Genomic DNA, 4,484 nt, shown 5'->3' on the forward strand with positions numbered 1-4,484 from the left:
CCCATCCTGTGTGACGCAACCAGCAGGCCGGTAACTAAAACAACAGGACGCGGCACGTGATACTGTCCTGTGTGACATGGCTCACAGGCCGGTAACTAAAACAACAAGACAAGGGGTAGGGAAACTGTTACAACGGTGGGCCCTGCGATGGGGAAAGGGGACGTGGAGACCTCCTGCACTCCCCTGAGTCAGTGTCCCTAGCGCTCCTAACGTTCCCTATGCCGGTTCCGCACCGGGTGCCAATCACGAACCTGTCGCCCTAGCACACCCTACACCTATCCCTTGCTAGGGAGCTGGGTGGCGCAGGCACTGGCCCCACCGCTGTACTAATACACAATAAGGAAAAACACAAACAGGGAAACACAACTTAGCTTTACTCTGTTGCACTTGCTCGTGGCAACAGAGTCCACCACCAGCATGCAGCTCTCCTCCTGAATCGCTGCCACCAAGCTCTGTCAGAGCTACAAGGAAATCCCCTATGACTCCTTCCACACCAGGGCTAAGACAGTGCTGCAATGAATGCTCTCCAGTTCCTTCCTCCACCAAGGATGGTTGAAATGAACACTATCACCAACACTGATTGCAACACCTGTGACTCTTTTATAGCAGAGCCAGCAATCACACTTGCATTATAATCATGTGCACTTAACTGAAGAAACAAGAGTGCATTGACGCTCACCACCACCGGGGGGCAAACTTAGAACAAACGTCACCACAGTGCAATAATCCTAATGGCCACCGGGGGCAAAAACCCACCTTAAGCACAGCTTAGGAAAAAAAAAAGGTTAACTGTGCTTTATATCTGTCATGATCCCGCATGGATCATGACACCTCCCTCCTGACCCAGGAACAGCACTGAAAGGGTCCCTTTTGTGCATGTTTATCACCCTATGATGCCCAAAATCCAGGCCACTATCACAAAACACTGGCCCCTCTTGACAAAGGCATATCCTGAAGTGAAAGCATTTAAATCACCTGCACTTATGTACACCAAAAGACCCATAAATATACGTGACAAATTGGTTAGGGCAAATGTGTGCAGCTTTAAAATTCCCACACAACGTTTCTTGGGGACTCGTAAAAATGGACCATTCCCATGCCTTAGCTGTGCAGCCAGCTCAAATGTAATCAAAACTGATCCCATTACACACTGCAGGACAGGCAAATCCTATCCCAATTAAAGTATTTTTCACGTGACTCGAATTTTGTTGTATGCAGTCAAATGTTCTTGCGGGTTGTACATAGGGGAAACCACTCAGCACGTGAGGGACCGCATAGCGAGTCATAAGTCCACCATATGTTGGGGCAAGACTTGGCTACCTCTACCTGATGACTTCACAAGTGCTAAACACACGGTATCACAATTACGTTTTCAAGTAATTGAACAAGTCCCTAGACCCAGACGTGGGAGCAACTGCATAAGGCTCCTCAAACTCAGGGAATCCTTTTGGATCCACAAATTGGGTATCTTAGAACCGGGGGGACTTAATAGAGAGATTGATTGGCTCAACTAACTTTTATAAATCTCTCCTCACAGACGAAATGATCTTCTCTGAACCCTTGGGTGAGTACATTTAACCACTGGTCCACCCCTGTGTAACATTTTTTTCCTTAACTGCAACGTCATATCTTCAGCTTTTGACTTGTATTAACCCATATTACTACGTCCCCTTAAGGGGTGGGTATTTTATTTTATTTCGGTTGTATGTCAGTGTTATACTTTCTCCTCATCATGACATTCTTCACTTATAATACTGTTACCATCCAGCCAGTCAGGCAACTCTCCACCTTGCGGGACACTATTATTTTATCCTTTACAATATATGGAACTTTTAATTGCCAGATATCCCTGCGGTTGTATATAGGGTCTATACAGGGTGTCATGCTTTCCTAAATGCCCTGCTTTCCCCACCTCCTCTCCTCCCCGGGTTATATCCACGCACTGGCATTCTCCGTCGTTTATTATTTACTGGTATCCATGCCGACACTGCGATCACTTACATAGCACAGCCGGCCTACATGCAGCCCGATGTCACTTCCGGTATACTTCCGATACTGCCAGTTTTCTGAACTGGCATCACTAAGGGCGCCCAGCGTCACTTCTGGTGACGCACTTACGGCCTGGGCGCTGCGTACCCCTATATTATGACAGAGGCACTGACATGCGGCGCGCCAGCGGCAGTGAGCAGATGCAACCAAGCATGCTGTTAAGGTAAAGCGGCCACCCTTAATAGCCATCACTATTGCATACTTTTTCTTTGTCTTTCATTAATCCAGATTACCTTTATTTCCCATGCATGTCTTGAGGCAGAGCGCGGGAGCGCTGCCCTGAAAGTCCACTTTCTAGGACCACTCAGGCACTTCCAATCATATGGGTCAGAAATTATTTTTTATCTCATATACCATGATCAGCTATTTTATACGGGTGCTTATTCATTGCACACAGCTTTAGCAATACCTTGAGCCTATATGAGCATTATGTATAGATACTGTGAGTTAATTTCACCATACATTATTATTTACGGGTCAATGAAACAGGGACCTGTCTGCTAAATTGTGTATATTTTGTGCATAATTTGTACGTATTTTATTACATGATTGCATTTTAGCTGGGATTTTGTATTTCTTCATCACTTTTGTAATACTAGTCACTGTTTGTATATGGCATTTATACAATTTTTTTCTCTTGCAGCGGCGTATTGAATAAGACCGGAGATTGGTCGAAACGTCAACATTGAGTATAGTCGCTCAAATACGTTTTTTCTTCTCTGCTCTATGAATATTATATGTGACCGCATAAATAAATTCCTTTTTTGGCATCACCTCGTGGATAGAGTGTGCGGTGAATTTTCTTTGTTATGATAACATCCAAATGGTAGTGAAAGTGTGTTCTAACAGAGAGACTTCATATAGAATTCACTTTGTCAGAGGATGTCATAAAAAGTCTGTTATACTGTGTTGTTCTATTGTGTTCCCATCTGAGTTGGAATCTTTCCTCCTTAGCCAACTCTATCAAAAAGTACCTGCCAAAATAGAGCAGTATACAATGTTAATTTATAGAGTTAATTGATGGAAATAGAATGAATCTTGTCTGATGGAAGTGGAAATGGGAGCACAGTTGTCAATGAAGGTTGAGGGCTTGCCCACACAAGTGAATACATCGGACAAGAGCTATTCGACCAATGCTATTTGTATGGGGCACCGCTGATCAGCATTTTTTTTTCTCATGCCGATTCAGCATGAAAAAAATGCAGCAGGCCGTAATTTGCTGGCAGATCAAATCACATTCACCCATTCAAGTCCATAGGTGCATGGAAAACATCGGACTACACTCGAATGACATCCGAGTGCAGTTTGATTTCCGTGGACTTACACAATGGAAAATATGGCAAAATCTCATTCTCCATCATCTCCTCCCCTGTGATACGATTCTCTCATAAGAGAGAAACAAATAACGCTAAGCTGAAACTCGGATCAAACTCTGTTCTTAGTTTGATCCGAGTGTTATACACAGAATAGATCTTCATGCATGAGATAATCTATGCTCCTGTGATCCCGCCATAAGACTGAGAACACTAGGAGTTGTAACTGAGGAGACATCAGTTCCTCATCAACTTCTAGTAACAAGAATAAGTATAATTTTTTTCTATACCTGGACTGAAGAAACCTATAAAACCACTCATATTTCATTGTTTTTTTTCTTTTAGCCTTTTATGTTGGTATGCTCTTGATGTTGACTTAGGTGGAGTAGAGACGTTTAGGCTATGTTCACACGTGGTTGTTTTTTCGCGTTGGTTTTAACCGCGCTTTTGCCAAGAAAAATAAGCATACCATGCATTCCTATGAGATTCCACAATGCTGTGCTAATGCTGCGGCTTTTACCGTGGTGGAATCGCTTCGCGGTAAAAAATGCAGCATGCTCATTAATTTAGCGGAATCGTGGCGATCCCGCACCCATAGGAATGCATTGTTCTGCTTACTTTCCGCATGTGGCTGTGCATACCATGCGAAAAGTAAGCAGAACATCTGCGGATGGTACCCACGGTCCGGAGGAGAGGAGACTGTCCTCGGGCTTTGGGTACCATATCCCTGTAAAAAATAGAATTTAAAATAAAAAATATTGTTATTCTTACCTTCCGGCGTCCCGCGCAGCCACCTCTCTCCACGCTCCCGGTCCCAGTAATCATTTGCAAGCGATGACGTCCATTCTCGCGGGATCGCAAAGTCTCGCGGTCACTTGCGCGACGTCATCGCGAATAACCGCGAGACATCGCGATCCCGCGAGAACGGACGTCATCGCGGTAACTCTCGTAAAGGATTACTGGGACCGGGAGCGTGAAGAGAGGCGGGAAGGCTGCGCGGGACGCCGGAAGGTAAGAATAACAATATTTTTGTTATTATTATTATTTTTTACATCCTATCTTTTACTATTGATGCCGCATAGGCAGCCTCAATAGTAAAAAGTTGGCCACACTCGTCAAACA

At 44.5% G+C, this 4,484-nt stretch overlaps 1 long non-coding RNA gene across 1 annotated transcript; it reads left to right on the forward strand.

Annotated features, from left to right (window-relative positions):
- Positions 1-2,079: 2,079 nt before the first annotated feature.
- Positions 2,080-2,822, forward strand: LOC141089263 (uncharacterized). Its single transcript, XR_012232232.1, has 2 exons — positions 2,080-2,375; positions 2,693-2,822. It is a non-coding gene; the product is annotated as an uncharacterized lncRNA (long non-coding RNA).
- The last annotated feature ends 1,662 nt before the right edge of the window (positions 2,823-4,484 follow it).

This window comes from Dendrobates tinctorius, unplaced genomic scaffold, assembly GCF_039654945.1.
Source record: "Dendrobates tinctorius isolate UK_male_01 unplaced genomic scaffold, ASM3965494v1 ptg000003l, whole genome shotgun sequence".
Lineage (NCBI taxonomy): Eukaryota > Metazoa > Chordata > Amphibia > Anura > Dendrobatidae > Dendrobates > Dendrobates tinctorius.